Consider the following 22,838-nt stretch of genomic DNA (forward strand, 5'->3'; position numbering starts at 1 on the left):
GCACCGCCATTCCCATCTTTCAGGTGCGAATCAAGGCAGTAAGAGTAGAAAGTCTTAACATAAAAACAAACTTCTCAACAATCAAGGGAACCTGTGTGCCACCCACAGATGGCGTAAGGCACACCCACAGGTGTTCACAGACAGACACAGAAAACCCCACATATTCAGAGCCATGGGCATGCCACAACACAGCCGTGTGACACCACACGCCACGTACAACGCCAGGAGAAGGAGGCACTGTCTGATACGTGCCGGGCTGGAGAGGAAATGTGGCACCCCTGCCGGCAGTGCTGGGCAAACAAACCACGAACAGCAACAGACTCACACACAGGTGCCCTGAACACGTCCACGGGGGGAATAATATTACTGAAGTTAAATAATTTTAGAGTATTATATGCAAACCTACATTTCTGTGTGGGGAAAACTCCAAATACTGATGTAGCATCAACACAGCCGATGCCAGTGGCATGTAGGGCATAGACAAGTATCACTCCCATTTTACAGTTCATAAAACTGGGGCCCAAAGAGGCTGAGCAACACTTGACCAGGCCACCAAGCTCACAGAGGGAAGAACTCAAGCTAGCAGGCTCTCTGCCATGGCTGAAGCAAGATGTGGGTGGCCACCACCTAGACCTCCAACAAGCTCTTCCGTGCACTTCTCCGTGACAACCTGTGTAAACTGGAGCAGATTCTGTGGCTAATGTAACTCGCTGGAATAACCCGACCTATTACCGCCAGGGCGGTAGATGGAGTCAGGCACCCTGGTGACCCTGGGACACTGGAGGCTTGGTGGGTTGTTACAACAATCTGTGAGTCACCTCTATCACCTTTCATCATATGGGAGAGGTGTGTGACTCTTTCCCTTCCCCAGGAAGCACAACCACGAGATCCGATGTCCGGATTCTCAGGACTTAAGCCAGGAGTTCACGTGACTCTGGATAAGGTCCGAGGTTGGTGGCAAAAGTCTTCAGAGCTCACACACAATTTCTCTCTTAGGCTTCCACCGTCTGAAAAAGTCACTACAGATTCAGAAATCTGACCTGAATAATGTAATTCATAAAATGTCTACAGCTCTCAGAATAATCCTCCTGTAAGCCATATCTTTTGTCATCTCCAGAGTGTTAGGAACACTTTAACAGTATCACAGTCCGCAGGTGTCTGCAACATATAAAGTAAAAACCAATGAGGTCCCATCATAACTAGCAGCTAGTTTTTAAAGATTTAATAAGCTCACACTATCTCATTCTTCTACTCAACTATGAAGATGGCTTGTTTAGTCTTGTCCCAAAAAGATCTTTTTTTTTTTTTTTTTTTTTTTTTTTTGGTTTTTCGAGACAGGGTTTCTCTGTATTGTCTTGGAGGCTGTCCTGGAACTAGCTCTTGTAGACCAGGCTGGCCTAAAACTCACAGAGATCCACCTGCCTCTGCCTCCCGAGTGCTGGGATTAAAGGTGTGCGCCACCAACGCCCGGCCCAAAAAGATCTTTTAGGAGTTGATGTCATGGTACTCTGGCCACCGTGTAAGATGGGGAAGGGTGACCTCCATGGAGGGCCAGGCTCCATCCCATCTGTGACCTCTGTCTGGCCACCTATCTATAGCATGCCAGGTTCCTGACCTCTTCTCCAGACCTCTACACCTGAGTCAGCTCACATGCCAAAAGCTCCAGCCCTCTCCCACACAAAACAATGTCGCAGCCAAGCTGTGTGGGATGCCATACTTCCAGGAAATTCAGAAAAAATCCACTTGCTATTTAAAGAAAAAGAAACTGATTCTGACCACTTTTAAAACATTAACAAAGCCACAGCTTGTAGTACTTGGATTTCCCAGTATCCTTTATATGTATGGAAAATCTTTCATTAGGCAGGGAAGGGAATTTCCTTTTCTCATTTAACTAGCAGAAACAAGAAACTGCGTTCAGCTCGGGTTTGCTACATTTGCTTGTTTGCTTTGTTTTTTGTTTTGTTTTGTGTTCCCTCCCCTTCCTTATGTCCCACTTAATTACATAAGCAAGTTCATATCACTCCTGGAAGGAGGCAGGCCACTTCTCCTCATTAGAACTTCTTTCCCTGCCATCGGCTGTGTCATGAAACCACTGTGGCTCATAGTATTCAATGCTGTTTTAGAGCTGAGGCGTGCTCAGAGCCGTGTGCAGCAGTCCAAGCTGCTGCATCAGGAGATGGGCCATGAGCCCCTCAGCAGCTTCAGAGATGCTCTCTCTCTCTCTCTCTCTCTCTCTCTCTCTCTCTCTCTCTCTCTCTCTCTCTCTCTGTCTCTCTCTCTCTCTCTCTGTCTCTAGCTGGGCTGTCTGTCTCTCTCTGTCTCTCTCTGTCTCTCTCTCTAGCTGGGCTGTCTGTCTGTCTGTCTCTCTCTCTCTCTCTCTCTCTGAATAAGACATAAATTCTTAACATACAAGCCCTGTGTCTGGGAGGCGTGCACATGTGTTCTGATGGCAGCTATATCCAGTGCTACTGTAACAATTAGCCTTCTGTGAGTGCTAGGCCCACTGGATGCCGATTTTGCATGGAGGTACAGAGACACTGAGGCATATGAATACCTACATTCTAAACTTGGTACTGCTATGTGGCAGTGACCACAACACTTGACAAGAACAACTTAAAATACAAATAACTTTTATTGGCTCACGTGAACCCAACCCCATTCCCACTGCCTAGTCTCCAAGCTTTCCTTAAAATCTTGCTACAAGCCCCTGTGACCTGATAACCCCGGAGTCCTCCATTCCTAAAAATCCAGCACCCCACTAACAGTGCTGTGTTCTGTCACTGCAGAAAGCACTAGATGGTGACTGCAGCAGAGCGACCGTGGGGCTGAACAAGGAAAGCACCCCAGGCACAGGACCCCAGCAGCGTTCCTTTAAAAGTTTCTCCTTCAGGGGCGCTTGCGTGTCTGCCCACTAGGGCCTGTGATGGGTGGGGTCTCATCCTCCTATGGTCTCTGTACAAAGTTCATGGGGCTGATCTTAACAACTACAACTGTGCTGTTCATACTTACTTGTTCTACAAAGTGAATGCTCCTGCTAGTCAAACTGCACATTCTTCCAATGTTTCTACATTGCTTTCCCCTCATGACTCTCACTGTAAATCTGACTAAATGTAGCTGGTAATAACCATGCCACAGCTTGACTACTGTGCTGTCACAAAATAGTTCATTACCGTTGAACTCAGGACATGGGCACAGTACAGGTGAGCTCTGCCAGAATGAAGCAATGAATGGTCTTGAAGACAACCCCTAACTGTTGGGAAGGTGCCAGGCTGAAGGCATTCTCTGAGGCCCTGATGAATACAGAAGGAACTTATTAGCTCCTTGACTGGAACCAGGAACATGCAAGGCCAAAAATGGCCTGAAGCTAGGCCCTTGGGGGAGCTTCAGCTTTGAATCCAAGAATCTTGACTTTTCCCCCCAACTGAAGGATGGTGGTTAAAAGTCCCAAGGCTGTAGTGAGCTTGGTCAATGATGCACTTGAGATAACCTGTTTCCTTTGTGTAACACTGTGTGGTTAGAGCCTGATGATATCATCTCATTGTAAGATGGATTCAGCTGTCTGTCTCATGTGCCCAGTCCCTCCTCCCCTGCAAACTGATTGAAGTGCTGTACTTCTTATAAACTTGCTTGGCATGAAGGATCCACTTATCCGAGATTCCCTGATCCCCCTAAATTGCCTGCCTCCTTTATCTTCTTGTCCCCTAATCCTTCCCTTCAAGACCCTGCCACTGAAGAATGACCTGCTGGTCCAAGTCACCCAAAAGCATCCCCCTTCCCATGTGAAGCCTCATGAGCCCAACCAAGTCACTACGTAGCCTGTGCTAGTCCACTGCTCCTGGGCAAGCATTTGCCGTCCTCATCTCTGATCTGCTTTTGCTCGAAGAGGCTTCAGGAAGTCACACAGACCCAGACAAGCACAAGAACTGTCTTAGAGTCAAGAGTCTGGGGAGCAGAGATGTTCCCAGACTGTCTTCTCTGGGCAGCATCTGTCATTTACTGCATGATGTCCTCCACCCGGGGCAGCTGGCCCAGGATCTGCAGGGCCCATGATTTATGATTACTAAAGTGTCCCACAGAGAAACAGGCTGTTACACAGCCCTCAGGACAAACAGATGAACACAGATAGGAAGTGATATGACCTCCAGTCTCTGAACTAGCAATAAACCATGGCTATTATGAAAATGTATACTGATGTTTATTTTGTTGCAAAGTCATTATTAAGAGCTATTTAAAAGTTGTCAGTTCCCAAAATCTGCTTCCAACCATATTTCGTCACCACTAACCAAGGTGTACCGGCACCTCCAACAGAGCCCTTATCTTTCCTGCTGGCTCTAGAAGAACTGCCAGCACTGCCTTCCCTTAGACTTCTTGTTAGACATGGCAGTTGCTGGCCTTGTTGGGGAACATCAGCTAAAGATAGCAACCTCACTAAAAATAGTTGTGCACGGATTCGGCCCCTTCTGACACTGTTCACAGGTGGACACCCTAGTCACTCTGGGGCAATGCAGAAGGGGAACTGACTGGACCTGGGCACCTTCCACAAGCAGGGAAGAAACCTGGGGAGACCACAAGGAGGGAGACACAATCTCAGCGAAGAGACACAGGGATGGCATGGGAGCTGTGTCCAAACTGAGACTGGAGGATTGTCAGCAGGTGTGCCAGACAGAGCCCCGGTGCTGTGCTAACAAGTGTCTTGCAAACCCAAGGTTTCTTATCTGAGTCTTAATGACACCTGGGCCCCTTTCCTGGACTAACCTAAGCAGGGCACAGGACATTCAAAATGCTGCCACCATGGGCCACACAGCTGACTAGAGATGAGGCAGAGATGGCACCGTACATTCATTCAGCAATGTATCTATGCCTTCACTAAATCCTCATCATCCAGTCAAACAACCAATGCACTGAGGTGGAGAAAGATGGAAGGACCACAGAGGCAGGAGGGACAAGTGGGCAGTGGCAATATGCCCCAGAGTGACAGGCAACCCAGTCCCTCTGTACTGCCCCTAACAACCTCACCTGCTCTCTAGATACTCAGTCAGCTGCTTTGTAAACAGGTTTTTAGCTTGAGGCTACCACATTCCTCATACCTGCCTGTGGCTACACCCTGATAGAAGTGGGTACCAGGCCACAGTATCCTCTCAGAAGAGGGGAAAGGACTCTTATAACCTTCACCGAGCAGCAGAGCCCTGGCTGCAGAATAAGGACTCCTTCCCCCTAGGAATGTGAGGACTGCAGGCACACCTTTCAACTCCAGCTCCCATCCCCTGGTTACTTAAGCTGTGAATGTGCCCTGGCTTCAGACTAGAGGCAGATAAAGGCAAGCTCAAGTCATGGGACTGTCTCCTGGGCCAGTGGCCGTTAAGGGAGTCAGTACCCTGGAGAGATGGAGGACACCTGCCAGCATTTCCGACACACACACCCGCTACCTGTGGGTGCCCCGGTCTGCTGCATGCGGTGACAGGGGTCTGTTGCTCATCAGTTGTTTAAACAGCTGTGTAATTCCCTCACTAGATTAAATTCTAGCGGGAAGAAGCAACTCTTCTGTCTTGTTGTCAATATTCCTGGTGCCTGGATACTGGACTCTGAAAGGATGCTGGGTAGCTACTAAAAAAACTATTATGAAACTTGCCCAAAAAAACGGAGCATCGAGCTGTCACCAGGGACGGTAAGGCTCGCCACACCTACCCTGAGTGAGTTGGTGTACAGGACTGACACCTCATGCAAGAGTTCTAACGCTAGACATTAAGCAAAAGGCCTGTGTTCCTGGGGTTGCTGAGGTCTGGAGAACTCAGCTCCAGAGGCTCTTGGCTGAGTGCTGTTCTCCTGCCTCTGATTGGCATTAACTGTGAACTCTGAACCTTCCCCAGATTCTCTGCTCCTCTTAGCCTCTCATATCGCCAAAGGAAACGGATACTTCTCCCAGTTTGCAAAGCTGGGGCAGTGAGTTTTCTCTGTTCCCTGCAGGATGCTCCTGGGTTACTGGGGACACACAGACAGGGCAGACAGAGGGTAAGAGCGCGGCCAGGGGCCAGGCTAATGATCAGCTTGTGCTCGTTTACGGGGCAGATCCGGGAATCTGCCTGCAAGAGCTCTGAGTAACTTACTATTAAGGGAGTCCCTCCCGCCCCACGCAGGGCCTTCCTCCTCCCTGGAGAAGAGTGCGTCCAGTCTTTCTGACAGGACTCCCAGTTCCTTCACTGCAGAAAGACAGGAGCCCACAACCTGTCCCAGCAGACAGAGAAAGCCCCCAGCCCATCTAAGTGTTGCTGGGGTCCCTCACTACCACAGCTGGTGAGGAGGGAGTTCTTGTGTCCCTCATGTCCACCTTCCTCACTGCCAACAAACTCTCCCCTTAGCCTCAGACTCCAGCCACCACAGCCCCTCATCAGGAATGCAGTTCCTCATCATTCACAGAGGCCCCTGTGTCCTGGATGCTCTCCAGAGGTAAAGACTTCACCTCTACAAGATGCCCTGTACCCTTTCCCACTGGGCACGGGAGGGCTGGTGTGCCTTCTTGGTCTCACATGTAAGCTGTTACTCTACCGGGGCCCTCAAAGTTCACATAGTAGAGAACGAACTATGCACCTGAGATCTGGAGTCGCTGAGCACATGTCCTGCAAGCCCTTTACCCTCTGAGGCACCCTTGATGGCCTCAGGCAGCTGGAGACACAGTCTGCCACCAGGCAGTGTATGAATGGGTCATTGCCACAGGATCCCCATGACTCAGGGCAACAGCACGGCATCTGAGAGGAGTTCTGGTGAGAGTCCAGGGATGATGGTGTGCCAGAGGCCTTGAACCAGATCAGTGACTCACTGCAATGGACACCTGTCGGTGGGGATGATTGGATAAAAGGATACCCTACATGACACACCTCAGCTCGCAGCGCCACCAGGACCAATGAAGACCTGTTGGAGAGACGGAGGAGTGAGGTGCTTTTTGTTTGTTTGCTTTGTTTTTAGTTATCTGGGGGAGGCGACGGTGCAAGGGTGAGGGATGGGTATGGAGGGTCTGGGAGGTGAGTGGGATTTGGTTATACGATGTGAAATTCCCAAAGAATCAGTAAAGAACTATGTTTTATATGTGTGTATAAGAACAATCACTGCCAGTACTTATCCAGGTGGCCCTCTCCCCACCACGATTTGCAGACTGCAGGTATCAGCTCCATGACTTCCTGTGACCTCAGAGCAGATGAACTGCAGGCTGGAGGAAGCCTCCCACTTGAGGTCCTGCTTGGCCCTCCTGCTGGAACTTCTCCCAGTGATGCTGACCGTGAAAAGGTTTAGTGGCCCCCAGCCCTTTCTCTTCCCTCTGGTTCCTTCCTGATTGCGAAAATCACAGCAATGAGTTGATGTGAAGTCCTCACATACTGTGCAAAGCTCCCACAGGCAGAGAGGAGACAGGAAAATTCCAGACAGTTATTTTCTAGGGAGTGGCTGCGCCTGCCAAGATCCTTACACGCTGTTGGAAAAAGCCAACTTCGCACCAAGCAGATATCAGGGTGACCAGGGTGTTAACGGCGTGTGTTTAGGCTGGGGGTAAGATGGGCAGGAAAGGGCAGGTGCCTGCACCAGGCCAAAGTTAAAAAACCCACGAGCAGGAATGACACTTGAGAGACAGAGAGGGCTCCACCAGTCAGGCAAGTGTAGGCACCTGCTTTGATGTCCATTCATATCCAGTCTGTCAGCACCATGTGAAGGGCCTACAAGACCTGCAGGTGTCGTTCAGAGGACATGGTCCCCAGCACATCCCCAAATAAAACTACAGAAAACACCTGCAGAGGTCAATCATGGTGCTGGCGCCAGCTTCCCGCTCTACCTTATCACCCTACTTTACCTAGGGGCTGCTGTGAGCTTTGTGAGTGGGCTCATCCAGGCCTCGACGTACCCTCATCTCAATTCTAGGAAACCGTGGGGACTGGCAGTCAGAAGGGCCAGGCACCTATACCAACTGTATGTAGGCCACAGTGGGATAGACAGCCAGAACCCTGGGACCAGCCAGTTTCACTGACAACCCCCTGTGGAGCAGGGCAGCACCAGAGCCCCATGCTCACCTGCAGTCTCATTCTTGGGGACAGCCCCACCTTCCCGTGAAGGAGTCAGAAGGGACCAGACACACAGACCATGTGCTCCCACCTCCCTATCCTGTTTCCTGCCCCCCTCCTTAAACTGAATTCCTACTAAACACATGGCCCTGCCCCTCTGGAGCTGCAAAGCTCAACCTCTGCCAAATTCCATCTCTTCTCCATCCTCATCTATTGACAGGAAATAAAATCAGACAAGTGATGCTAAGTTCTCTAGACAAACTCAGTCCTGAGGAGGCTCCAGCACACAGGCAGCTACTCACTAAGCAAAGTCAGTCACAGAGCAGTCGGCCCCACAGTGAGAAACCCCCAGCTGGACATAGTGGGTGATGCTGTCTCCTTGGATACTATGGAAGCCCATCAGACTCAATTCACGTCTGGACTACAAGGTGAAAAACCTTAACATTGTAACCGTCACTATTCTCATAGCCATGTGGTGTCTAACCCAATTATTCAATGTTATAATTAAGTCTCTTACTTTTACACACACACACACACACACACACACGTGTGTGTGTGTGCACCAAAAGAAAAAAGAAAAAAAATTACAAGGAACAAGAAAACTTAGAACTTTTTAAAAATACCTTCCTTTGAAACGCAACAAAGTTATAGAACAGAGAAAAATCATTTCAATTACAGAGACAAGAAAACAAAACAAAAATCTCAAAGCAGACTGACATTGCTCTCACAGAACCAACAATTTTACTAAAAAATGTAATCTTAAATGTAGTAAATCTGTCTTTTTGGTTTGGTTTGGTTTGGTTTTTCGAGACAGGGTTTCTCTGTATTGCTTTGGAGGCTGTCCTGGAACTCACTCTGTAGACCAGGCTGGCCTCGAACTCACAAAGATCCGCCTGCCTCTGCCTCCCGAGTGCTGGGATGAAAGGCGTGCACCACCAACGCCACGCTGTAAATCTGTTTCTTACTGCTTCTTTGTAGCAAAAGATTCGACATCACAGATTAAAAGAAAATAAAAACCTTCAAGCCAAAAGAGACTAGAAAAGATTACCACACAGATGCCAAGGCTCTGACTGCTAGGAGTGTACTTAGAAAAAACACAGGGACCGCATGCTGTAGCAATGCTATCCCAGCTACCTCTGCTCTGCTCTGCTCCCGAGCTACCCAGGCTATCACAAGTCCATTCCTGGAGCAATCTCCGCTCACTACCCTAGGCCTAAGTGAGCAGTGTGTAAGGCTGCCTCAGAACAATGCCAATAACAACCTAAGAGGGAAAACCCTACCAGGGTACATTCTCCATCAAAATTTAACTGGTGTTCCAGTTTCAGTCTTCACATCATCATGTTAGTTCTTTTTTTTGTTTGTTTGTTTGTTTGTTTGGGTTAATCTTGTTTCTTTGAGACAGTATCTCACTGTGTAACTCTGCCTGGTGTGGAACTCGACATATAGATCAGGCTGGTCTTGAACTCACAGAGATCTATTTGCCTCTGTCACTATGCCCAGACATGTTTTTGATTTTTATAGATTAAAAAAAACTGTTTCCTCAAAAAGCAAGGTACACAATATCACATGTAAAATAAAATTCATATTTCAAACTGCCCACAAATCAGATTCATTGGAATAAGTTCTGGAGATGGGCTGTGTTGGTGGTGGGAAAACAGTGTTGTCTGATACCATAGAAGTCACAGTTAAACGTAAATTTAGTGTGGTGGGTACCATTTTACTACAATAAAGATCATTCATAGTCAACAAATCAACACGACTATAGAAATCATGGACTATTAAAAGTCATTCCTTTGGGCTGACCAGATGGCTTATGAGGTAACGGTTCATGTGACCAAGTCTGATGATGCAAGTTTGATCCCTAGGACCAACATGGTGGGAGAACTGATTGACAAAAGCTGTCCTCTGACCCCCTCGCACGTTCCTGCACTTACACACAGGCACAAAGACACACATATTTGTGTGTACTTTTGAAGAAGAAAAGCCACTTAAGCGAAGTAGGCCAGGCACAAAAGGACAAGCACTGTGTGTCCCCACTTTTATGTGGGATCCGAAACTGACCTCAGAGAAAGAACAGAACAGCAGTGTCTGAGCCTAGCAGAGTTTGGGGACAGTGCAGGGAAAGGCACAGAAGGCAGGGACAGGAAGCACAGGGGTGACCCAACTGACAACAGTCTGGGAGATATTTCAAAAATAACCAGCAAAGTTAGTGTAGACGCTGCTCAACCCCAGCATACAGGAGTGTGTGTAGACATGCCACTCAATGAGACAAGTCACACGCCCTGCAAACACTAAAGTGTCACGCTGTGCCCTCTAAAATGTTAACAATGATGCAATTTTTTAAATCATTCTGATTTTTTCTTATTATATAATTTTATTTCTTTGGTCATATTATTTCAAGACAGAATTAAAAGCTTTCACAAAAAACTCGACATGGCAGTGCACCCAGGTAATCCTAACACTCAGGAAGCTGAAACCTGGGCTACAAAGCCAGATTTGGGCTTTAAAGACAACAAACAAACCTCTCTCAAAGTGCAACGCACTATTGCCTACTTTAAGACATGAAAACAAGGCAGACAAGTCAGGGGCCGCTCCTGTGCCTGCTTAGCCCCACACCACAGCAGCCAGGAGTCCTCGGCTTGCTGGTCCGCAGACGGCCTGCAAGGCCACGGACCCACACCCTTCAGGACTCGTGCCTCACCGCCACCACCTCTAACCCGGCACGCCGTGTGTTCACTCCGTTCCTGTCTGCCTGGTAACCAGTCTCCAGTTGGTTCCACGGCTCACACAGTGCACACGGCAGGCGCCTGGCGACTGCTGGAGGACCATCAAATGTCAAGGCTGGCTTGTGCAGGCAGGTTTCTGTGCAGGAAGTTCCCAGGGTACCAGCAAAGAGTCTCCAATGGTGCTTTATTTGTACTCTGCATCCAGGGAAGGATGAGATTAATTGACCAGGAAAAATCACCAAAAGGTCTCTGACCATCACAGCAGCCTTCTTCACGCACACAATACTTCACCAATTTATACTGGAAACACGTGCTACTCTGATGGTTCACATCTATCCGAACCTCAACAACTGTGTCAACATTTTCTAGAGACAAACGGTGACTCTGTATGCAACGCATTTTATCTGAAAGTGACAAGTGAAGGTGAGACTTGACCTCAAGTCACAGACGTCCGCACCAGTGACCCTCCTATCATTTCATTTCCACCTTCTAGTCCAGCTGCTCTCTGAGACCTTGAAAAACTACACAAAACCTAGATGAAATCCTCGCAGCACAAGTTTGCTGTCCCTAATCCCCTGCTGAAAATAGGCAGGGGAAATCCTCTTTCCCTGAGCACAGAACATTTAACTGTTAAGGTACTTCCTCCTCTCAGGCAGCAGGAAGGTCCATGGAGGGAGGAGGTCACAGGTCTGGGAGGAGAGACAAGCCCACCCAGACCCCCTCCTGCTCCACTGGGGCCTAGTATCTGTGGAAGGCAGTTTCTGGCCCTGGCCCTGGCTCACACTTTGCAAAAGTTCCTGGTGCCTTGGGGCAGCACATGATGTCTCTAGGTCTGGGGTTCAGTGTCAAAGCTGGGTGGGATTTCTCCTTACAACAGCCTCTCCTGAGCTGCCCTGCCTCTCACCAGAGAAGCACGAGGCAGAGTGGTCCCTACACCTCGACCAGGCAACACCGCAGAGCTGGCCCTGGTGCTGCAGATGTGGGCGAGCCCACGTGAGGACGAGAGGACGTGAGGACAGCAGAATCGGGCCAGCCCCTTGCTGCTTACTACATGGGGTAAGCTAGGAGAGCTGGTGGGCTGACCAACCCAGAAACCTCCCAGTCCCAGAACTAGAGCTATAGCTGGCCCATCCCAGTATCCAACCCATCGATGATCTGCTGGAGCATTGAAGGGGCTGGTCCTGTAGACCCCAAATTACAGGATCTCCATGACACAGGACAACAACAGGATATCTAAGAGGATCCCCAGTGAGGGCCCAGTATCAATAATATAGCAAAACCAGAGATCTCAAACCAGAACAACTCAAGGCAACTTGAAAGTAACACTATATGGACTCAAAGGACTGTGCGAATCACTGTGTCACACTGCAGTGTCCACAATGAGATTTTTCTTTTCAACTCTTTCTCTTTTCTTCTAAATTTTATCTTGTTGTATCCTGAGAGCTCAGGAGTTGCAAGGGTAGAGGGAGGATGGGAAGGGATGGGGAGTTGAGTGGGATCAAGATGCATGCTGTGAAATCCACAAAGAATCAATAAAAAGCTCAACTGGAAAAAAAATGGTCAAAGTCTCCAGAATTCACAACCACAGAGGCCAGGCGACCTGACTGGAAGAAGAGCATGCAGGCCTGAGGACAGACTCTGATACAATGGTCTCCAAAGGACAGACCAGACGTTGGCTCTTTAAACTCACTAAGTTTGGGAACTTACAGCTGTCTGTGAGCAGCCCAGGGCCATCGTATGCGGGTGTGTCAGCCCCCCCCGTCACTTCTGCCGACCTTCCAGAAACCAATCCTAAATCTGCTCCAGTAAAAGGGGTCAGCCTGCTGATGAGAGAGCTGGAGTCCACTTACTAGAGCTATGCTTCCCACTGCCCATGGCTCTATCCTCACTAAGCAGGAAGGTCCAATCCACTTTGTGATGTAACTAGAAACATCTGTCTGCTCAATAAGCCAGATGCTGTGCATCTGGACCACAACAAGGTGCTACATTACTGTCTTATCGCAACTCCCTCTGTCCTGCCAGACCCCGAGGAAGAGTGAGGTCAAGTCATCAGATCACGTGCAAGATAGGAGGAGAATCTCCTGTTTCACTATTAAAAACAAAAACAAACAAAACTACACTAAGTCTATTTTCTATGCTGTTTTTCCAGGTTTTGTAGAAAGCTATAATTTTTTTTTGGTTTTTTTTTTGTTTGTTTGTTTGTTTGTTTGCTTTGTTTTTTGAGACAGGGTTTCTCTGTATTGTTTTGGAGGCTGTCCTGGAACTTGCTCTGTAGACCAGGATGACCTCCAACTCACAGAGATCTGCCTGCCTGTCTCCTGAATGCTGGGATTAAAGGTGTGCACCACCAACGCCCGGCTGAAAGTGCTATAATTTGGTAATGCAGAAAGCAAATGAAGACTCTGCTTTGAAATTCACTATCTGAACACTGTCTAAACAGAGCCTCCTAAACCATCTGCTGCTCCAGGCTAAGCTCTATGCCCTAGTTCGGGTGCTGAAGTCCTTGTAATATGTAACCATACTTGAAGACTAGGCTGGTAACAAGGATGATAGTGTCGAATCTGGGAGAACCAGCCTCTCTTTTGATCAGATGGGCACATCAGAACCCAGCCCTGCTGACAGTCCCACCTCTAGACCCAAGGAATGCTCCTGCTAAGGTGGGCTGGATAAGGCCTAGCTCACAGAAGTGTGGATGGTGCCCACTCCAGTCCTACATATAAGCTGTCAGGGTACCAACAGAGCCATTTACACTGACAGACTTAGCAAGAGGCATCCCTCATGGCAACACCTCCAGACACAGCTTACCCACCCTTGGCATTGGTACACCTAGCCATCTAACTCAGATGGTCATCAACTGCCATTTCAGAAACTCCAGCTGCGAATCTCACCTGACAAGATGCTAGACAAGAGTCTGAAACAGAGATAGCCACCTCTGAGGCCTCCACGCAAATCTCTAGCCTGCCTGCCCTGACTTCACCTAAGAGGACAAATTTAGTTAGCTGACAACAGTGGGGACAGACACAGGCAGCCAGAAGACACTCCAAGGCCAAAGGGCTTGTGGCTTGCTTGGCATGAGATAGGGACAGGAGTCCCAGACACGGAGCCCTCCCTGCGTGAGTGAGTAGGAGACACTTCCCAGGGACGATGCTGCTGCAGTAAACACAGGGATGGGAGCAGCCAGGGCAGTGAGAACTCTTCTGGGCTCACATGCCATTTTTACATAATGCTTGATGCACTTCAGAGAGAGGCAGCTTCCAAGGCTTGTCATCACAGGCACAAAGTGTTGCCACTTACCAGCGCATGGATGTCAGGGTACATCAGCAGTCAGCTAGGCCCTAAGCAAAAACAGGGTCCTGGGCATGTGGAGGAAAGGGCACACCCCAGGCTGTTCAGCTGCTGGAATGCTATTCTGCACCTCGGCCATGAGGGACCAGCTCCACTCTGTCCTCAACCCAAACCAGCTGCTGCCTCCCTCACCCCACCCCTCACCCCTGATCCCTCTGCTCTGGACAGTTTGGTCTTGGGCTCTTTCTTGAACTTTTCTCTCAAGTAGGAGGAGGCAGGGTCGGCCTGCCTCCTGACTCTCCGTCTCTATGGTGTGTTGCATAAACCAAATAGCAACCAGAATGTTCTTCAGGCACCTGTGCACAGCACCAAGCCACACACATGTGATTTCAGAGGTGCAATGTGAGACAGCATCCTAGGCTTCCCAGGTGAGAGAGGTCCCATCAAGGGAAAGGTCAAAAGAGGCACAATTGTTACCACAGCAGTGACAATGAGGGTCAGGCCACCCTAAGCCCCACCTGCCTACTCAGGAGACTGCCGTAGGCTAGTGTGCTGAGGAGCTGGGATGCCCAATCCTGCCTCCAATACTGCCGGGGTCACATCGGGAGGTGACTTCTCCAACAAGGTAATGAGATCTACCACCAATCTGCAGCAAGGTCAGGGGGTCCCTATGTGGTCACAAGCAACTCTCAGCAAGGTTGGGGACTGGGGACCACAATGCTCTCTCCATCTAAGAGAGGGTCACCTAGCTGGGTGGTGCACACCTTTAATCCCAGCACTTGGGAAGCAGAGGCAGGTAGATCCCTGTGAGTTCAAGACCAGCCTGGTCTGCAAGAGCTAGTTCCAGGATAGCCTCCAAAGCTACAGAGAAAAACCCTGTCTCAGACCCCCTCCGCCCAAAAAAAAAAAGAGAAAGAGAAAGGGTCAACTAACTTACTGGCTAAACTGAGGCAGGCACGGTGAGGACGATTAACTATCCTAGGACAATAGGCCTACACCAGGGCTGTGCTGGACAAAGTGTATGATTTCATAGAAGGCCCAATGCCTGTAACCATCCCACTACGTGAACCCAGTATTGTTGTGAAGAACAATGCTCCTTCCGGAGGTGTGACAACCAACCTCGGGAGGACCTTCCCGTAAGACAGCAGAGAAGGGTCTGCTCCACCAGTGGAGATACCTGTGGACCCACATCGATCCAGCCACATCTCTCTTCACCTGGGCCCTTTTCTCCTTTCTCTGGGATTGGCACGGTAGGGTGGGGGGCAATGTTAGCGCATCCCCAGACTATACTCTCTCACAGCGTGGTGGAATGCCCAACCCACTGACTTTCAGTCAAGTGCGGTTTTCACAGAAAAAAAAACTTTTCTTTATCTTCCAACCAGAAAATACAGTTGCTTTCATTCCCTTCTCAAGCTGAAAAGAAACTCTTCGGGCCCGTGCACACACTTTGAGCGCGCCTCTGGAGGCACTATCCAGTGCGTGGCTGATCCTCGGTACCCTCAGGGAAGCAGCTGCATTTGTCATCTGCCACTTCCTCACCTCCATCCCAACCTCCTGCCCCTCTCCCCAGGGAGAGAAGGTGACTTCAATGGCCACCTGGGTCACCTGAGAACCACAGAGAGTGTGACTCACACACAGGCCTAGAGGGCCAGGACTTTGACGTCATTTGCCAGGTGAGGTCAAGACTTGCAGGGGCATAATGCTTCTTGCCAGTAATGCCTTTCTTAGTGAAAATTATCTGAACCCAGAACAGTTTAGGAGGCTGAGGAGGGATTTCAAAGCCAACCTGGGCTACATGGGCCAACTCTATCTTTAAAAAAACAAAATCTTTTTAACTGGGTAAGACCATGTGTGATGGCATATACCTTTAACGCCAGCACTGGGGAGGTGGAGGGTGACAGATCTCTGTGAGTTTAGGGCCAGTCTGGTCTACACAGTAAGTTCCAGGCTATCCAGGGCTACATAGTGAGACCCTGTCTCAACAACAAGTAACACTTGGATTTGGTCAGACTCGGTGGACACCGGCCCCAAGCTTCTTTGGCTACAACTAACTCCAAACAAGACAGGCACTATGCCAACTTCTGGGAGCATGGTCACCCCAGAAGTGGACCCCTCCCCCAACCTGGCTTGCATCCTGGGAGCAGAACTCAGCCCCAGGAAGACAGTTCGCTCCCTAGCAGCATAAGTCACCACAGGGTGTGGTTAACCCCAGTGTCCGATGTGCCTGATCCTCTCAGCATAGATCCCAAGAAGGGGTCTGGTTGTGACACCTACAAAAGTTAAAATACAGAAACGGAGGACACATTTACAACAGAGCATCAGGAGGGTTAGGAGGAGGCGGCCACAGCTTTTACAACAGGAATTTCCTGGAGGATGAAGGGCTCCGTGTGTTTTTTTTTTGGGGGGGGGACAGTCTGCCACTAAAAACTCCTGCACGTGGACTCAGAGAAAGCAGCAGCCAACTGCTCCCCGTAAACGACAACTGTTCTCACTGCACTTTTAAAACGCTGAGGAGCAGCTAAGGGACGGACAGTGGAGAAAGTGACCTGACTGATGGGCACAGTGCTCATGTGTGCCAGGTCCACCAAGAGCCCAGGTCACTGAGGGCAAGAGCTGTCACTGGCTTCCACAGCGCTTTCCTCTTCAGGAAGTGCAGTGAGAGGATCTTCCCTGCTTCAATACAAACTAAAGCTTAAGAGAGAGCACGAATGCATGTCTGAGCACGCACACACACATGCACATACACACACACATACACCACACACACACACACACACACACACACACACACACACACACACACACACGGATGACAGAGACAACATTGGGAAAAGCACAATAAGAACCTGCAAAGCAGCATGCAAACTGCTTCACCCTTGTTACATGGTGGCCCAAACCAGAAAGGCCTGAATCCTTATCAGTGGGTGAGAGACGGGTCACATGCCAGAAACAGGCCAGGCAGCTACAGCAGCCCAAGCCAGCACTGGCAACCCCTAAAACAGCTGTTCCCTCCAGCAGCAGGGCCATAAGGGAAAGGATCAACTGGATTCTGGAAAAGTCAGAAAGTGTGGATGTTAGCAGGCACTCATCTATATAAGTATGGGCAAGAAACTCGACTACTATTCCAGTCACTGAGTAGCCAACCCAGCCAGCCCACGGCTAGTTAACTACCTGATCTAGGACTGCTTCCAGCAAGAAGACGCAGAACTTGGAAATCCCTTCCAAGGGGTCACAGAGTTAGCTCTTGGGAACCAACAATTTAAACTCCTAAGGGTACCTTCAGAGCCTGAAAACAGGCTCTGTGATGGGCACCGTTGCTGTCCCCCCAGGCCCTAAGGTCCAATGGAGTGACAGAAAAAACGGGGAGAAAGCCCCAAGAGCTCAATTGTGGTGGTCAGTGGGGCTAGCAGGAGCCCTGGGAAGGCACCTATGGAAGACACAGGAACATCATCAGAGGCAGGAAGGTTGGGAGCTTAGGAACTTCACTTGAAGGGCCAGAGGCCTTCAGAGTCTAGTCCATCCCACATTGCTGGGAGCTAAGGAAACCGAATGTAGAGGTCTGCAAAAGCGCCGACCAGGACTTAACTTGCTGAGTGCTCCAGTGCTTGGTAATAATAGCATGGTGCTCCCTTCAGAACTTCCCTGCAGCACTTCTCCCAACCACAGTTAAGATGGTAGGGAGAGTCACCCAACAAAGTCATGGAGTAGCAGCTGTGCACAGGACTAAGCACAGAATCCGTGGCGAGCACAGGAAGATTATCCCCTCCCAAGATAAGGGAGTGGGGGGGGGGGGCACGTGCTGAAGCCAGGATCCTAGCAAGGAGAGAAAAGTCCACAGGGGTCCCAAGAGTGCACAGGCAAGCAACAGGACACCAGATGCTCAGTGCCCCACAGGCTCTGCACTGGCCCTTTCTTCCACCTACCCAGCCCAGACCCTGCCGGTCGCTGAGGTCCTCAGGATGCTGTCCAACAAGGCCTTAAACCAATGTTATGGTCTGGACACAAAACATCCCCTGCAAAAGTCTCATGGCTTGGCCCCCAGCTGCTGCAGTCAACCACTGAGAGGTAACTAGACTCTGAGTGCTCTGATCTAATCAATGGATTAATAGAGATGAATTCATAAATGGATAAGGTCACCGGGAGTTGCTAGAAGGAGCACTGGTGGGAAAATAGGGTGGCTGGGAGTTTGTCCTGGAAAGTCAAGGACACACGTTATCTCTGGGACCCCATAGCACGATCTCTGGTTTATTTTCTCTCCTCCATCTCCCCTCCACCCCGACCCCGTTCCTGGCTACCTACCAAGAAGTAAGCAAGCCCCTTTGATCTTCCATTAAATCCCACCATTATGTTCACTGCACCTTGCCTGGTCTGAAACTATGAGCCAAAAATATATTTTCTCTTGTCAACTGTTATCTGTGATGCCAAAAAAAGAACACATCTGACCACTAACACTAGCTTATGTTCAGTTTGCCTCTCCATTCTGGGGTGGCCACCCAAAGCATAGGGATCTCCATCTGACCAAAGTGTGAGCCTGCAAACCAGACTGAGGTGAAGAAGACCCTGGGAAGAGCACCCCAGGGGCAAGACAAGGCCAAGGTGGGAGGAAAGAAAATCTGGTCAGCCATCAAGATAAAGGTGACACACAAAGACATGTCTGTGTGCCACGGGGCAATGATGTCATCTAAACAGGAAGACGATGGGGAGTACAAGCTCCAGGACTGGTCTCTATCAAAATGGAATCTGCTGCTCCAAACCAGGGAGGCAGGCCAGGACAGAAACAGCAGGGCTGAGGCCTTCGCACAGGGGCGTGCTGTCGGTTTTCTTCTCAAACGTCTAGGCGGGTTGTCAGCCGCCCCATGACAGGGAGAGGAGACGTCCCTTGAGAAGCGGGACAGCACAGACGCATGGTGTCCGATCCATACTGGCCCCACTCGCAGAACATGAGCCGCGTACGAGAGCTGTGTCCTGGACAGTGGGGGCCCCAGGGAGTGGGCACTGCCGACAGCCCGCCCTTGTTTTCAGAGGAGGAGGCAGTTTGGAGAAGCTAACCAGTAGCCCAGGCGGAGGCAGAGAGAGATGTGAGTGGGGCTCCAGGAGACGGATGCCTAACCTCCAAAGCTCTGCGTCCACCCTGAGTTTCCCAGCCGTCAGCACCCCAGTCAAGCAAAAATAGTACCTACTCAATACTGTTATTTCCATTGCTGTTAAAAAAAAAATGCCCTCCTATTGATTTGTATTACAAATAAATAGCATTTTAACCTGCGTTTAACTTGGTTAAAAGAACATTTGTAAGTCTGAGACATCGGAATCTTCCATCTACCCTGTTGGTGTTGAGCGCAGGCACCCAGCAACAATTTGTATGCTCAGTTTGGAACACATCTGCAGACAGAATTCCTAGGTAGTGAGACACTACACCTGCCTGATAACAGTCATGCCATCTCAGCTAATCGTAAAGTGAAGACACTAGAAACTTAACTAGCTGTGATGATACAAGCCTCTTTCCCCATGGTTATTAAATTCATAAAATAAAAGCATCTGAGGCGTGTTTGCCCTAATGAGCAGACATTCAATAGGGCTCCGTAGAACAACGGGGAAGATTCCATGCGAGGAATGAAGCATAGAGGTTAAATATACAGCTGGGGTGATTGCTCAGAATTGTCCAATCAGAACACACCAGCCTCTGAAGACAGGCAGGTGCTGGACCAGCTTGTCTAGCTGCTGCCTTGTTAAGGGTGTGTGTTAATTATAAACTTTACAAGTCACCCTATATACTGCTACCACCATGCTGGAGACAGACCATCCATTAGCCTGGGGTTTAATGCCTAAGGAACCACTTATTTCAAATACCATAAGGGCCTTGGTGGTTAAGTGGTTTCACTTTGTGTCCGGGAATACGGACTCTGGGGGCTGAACAGGAAGGAAGGCCTAGATCCTCAGAGCTGGACCAGGAAGTGCGAGCCAGTGAGTTAAGTCTCTTAGAACAGGCAAGCTCATAGTGTACCCTGATGTCCATGATGCAAACCACTTGGTAATAAAAAGCCCGGTGCAGCATATGCCTTTAATCCCAGCATTCAGGAGGCTGTCGCAGGCAGATCTCTGTGAGTTGAGTTCGAGGCTAGCCTGGTCTATATACTGAGTCCAGGACAGCCAGAGCTACACAGTAAAGCCCTATCTCAAAAAAGAAGAAGAGGAAGAAGAGGAAGAAGAAGTAGTAGTAGCAGATGTCATATATCTGCATCCCTACATATTTCTAAACTTTTGGGGAAGTTACAGAGTAAGTGCTTGAAGTCCTCAGGAGCCCAAACCGTCTTTTTGTAATATATATAAGAAATTAGTGACTCAGAGGCTCAGCAGTTAAGACTTCAGCTGTTCTTCCAGAGGTTTGATTTGCAGTATCCACTCACAATGGTCACTCAGCTCAGACTCCAGCCCCAGGGGTTCTTCTTCTGACCTCTGCAGGCATCAAGCAGCAACATGGTGTACTTACATACATGCAAGCAAGGAGGCGTGAACGTGGTGTACTTACATACATGCAGGCAAGGAGGCCGTGTACATAAAAGAAAACTTTAAATCAGCTGGACATGGTGGTACAGACCTACAATTCCAGCTACTCTTGAGGCTGACGCAGGATGACCATAAGCTTGAGACCCGCCTGCATTCAAAGTGAGTTCAAGGCCAGCCTAAGCAACTTTAGGGAGATTCTGTCTCAGAAGTAAAAAGACCTGGGGATCTAACTCAGGGGTAGAGCACTTGCCTAGCATACAGGGGGTCTTAGGTTCAATCACCAAATATCACCAAGAAAATTAAAGAAAGGAAAGCCTTCAGGTTTTCCAAGTTTTCTGTCTTGGGCAAAGTGTGTTGCGCACAAAGGAAATTCTGGAAGGCAGAGCTTCACAGAAGCTCTGGCAAGCCCTAAAACCTAAGAAACAAATCACTCAGAAATATATCACTCATACACGACGAAATGAAGCTCTTGACCTACAGGAATATGAGGGGAAATCAAGTCCCTTCTGCGTGAACCGGGATGATAAGAGGGAGAGGCCTCTGTGAGGAAAGCGGCCTAGGAGGCTTTGCTTATGGTTGTACAGCAGCAGTTCCACACGTTGCTTCAAATTATTGTATCTTTGCAGAAAAAAACATACCCACCACCAATTCTTCCCTGCCACTGCCTGGAGCTGGGGACCAACCAACAACTCCCCTTTAAGGTTTCAAGGACTTGGGGCCAGGTGGTCAGTGCCTTTAATCCCTGCATTGGGGAGTCAGGCAAGCCGATCTCTGGAGTCCAGGACTAGCCTGGTCTACAAAGGGAGATCCAGGCCAGCCAGAGGTGCACAGTGAGATTCTCTCAAATAAGTTTTTAAAGGTTATCCAAGCCTTCCACCCTGCTGAGCACTACGGCACTCAGCTAACCTCTCACTGGCAGCCCAGGGCTAATGCCTGGGAAACCCTAACAGTGTGTGGTTGGTGGTAAGCTTGCTGAGTCTCTCCTGGGACCCAGGCCCCATTCCTAGCCCTTTTCTGGACAAGGACACTGACAAAAGTCCTGGGAGCAGAGCATCTGGAGGCCACCTGTCCCGGGCGCTCTGCTGCAAACGGAAGGCCTCCTCCAGCCTACTCCAGAAGGCTCGGCGGCTTCCTCTCAAAGCGGCCCCACTTCCAACCTCATACACCTCAGAGGGCGTGTCACTGGCCCTCTACACGTTCTGTAACACGGCTGGGATGCACAGGACAGCTGAGACTGCGCACCGGCATGCTGGCTACCTCGCAGAGCACCAGCTGCCTGCCACCCCACACCCGGGTGAGTGTTCAAATGTACAGCAGTGGACACTGGCGTGCACTGGCTTCCATTTACCTGCCTGCACTCCGTGCCAGGAACCGACCCAAGACAAAATACCCACAACAATGCTTTCCTCACGCTGACGACTCCATCTTTAGCAACCTCAGGCCTCAGAGAGAGCTGTGGTGCCTTTATCGTCTTAGGAATTCTGACTGTATGAGGAGAGGAAGGAGACCCAAGAGGCTAATTCCTGTAGAATAAGTTGCATAAACCATGAGACAAGAATATTCAATCTCTTTTTTTCTCTCTTACAAAAGAAAACATAATATAACCTCACAGCTTGGAAGATAACCATATTCCAAGAAAAATCGTAACTGTTTCTGGAAAAAAAATCAAAGTAACTTCATGACTCGAGTTTCAAATCATAGATATGAGTGGTGTACGGGAATACGGCAGAGGAGTCAAGAGAACAAACTTCGAGCTAGGGGGTAAAAAAATGAATTAAGCAGAAAGAATAACATCCCATAATTTACATTCCAGATGCATTATCCAACAGTTAAGAGTGGGACAGTTCATTAAGGAATATCTACCTCCTATATTTGAGAGGAAGTATCACTTCAAAGGTAAAATAGCACAACAAAGAAACTAACCTGAAATTTTACCTAGCTTGAGAAATATAAGACAGCCGAAGGCCTGCCTGTGGACAGTATGGAAGTAAGACACAGCACCCACTTGGGACGACTATGTGTCCTCTGACCCTGAGAAGCTGGCTTGCTCACGGAGAGCCTCTACAGGGAACAAGACGACCACCCCTCCACCTTTCACTTTCCACGGGGGAGAACGTCAGTTCCTAGTCTCGTTCTTTTCTTACTGGAAGGTCAAACTGGGAAGGGAATTAACTAGAAAAAAACACAGAGGGTACATTTCCCCCTCAGGAAAAAAACCCACATCTAAGACCAAGTGTCCGGCTCACAGAAGCCAGAAAGAGCCGGCTTCGGTCGATCCTCG

The 22,838-nt window shown here is 49.3% G+C and overlaps 1 protein-coding gene across 3 annotated transcripts in view; it reads right to left on the minus strand.

Annotated features, from left to right (window-relative positions):
- Positions 1-22,838, minus strand: part of Atp11a (ATPase phospholipid transporting 11A) — a 106,191-nt gene that overhangs the window by 82,462 nt on the left and 891 nt on the right. The gene's annotated exons all lie outside the window — the stretch shown is intronic.

This window comes from Mesocricetus auratus, unplaced genomic scaffold (genome assembly GCF_017639785.1).
Source record: "Mesocricetus auratus isolate SY011 unplaced genomic scaffold, BCM_Maur_2.0 Super-Scaffold_100031, whole genome shotgun sequence".
Classification (NCBI taxonomy): domain Eukaryota; kingdom Metazoa; phylum Chordata; class Mammalia; order Rodentia; family Cricetidae; genus Mesocricetus; species Mesocricetus auratus.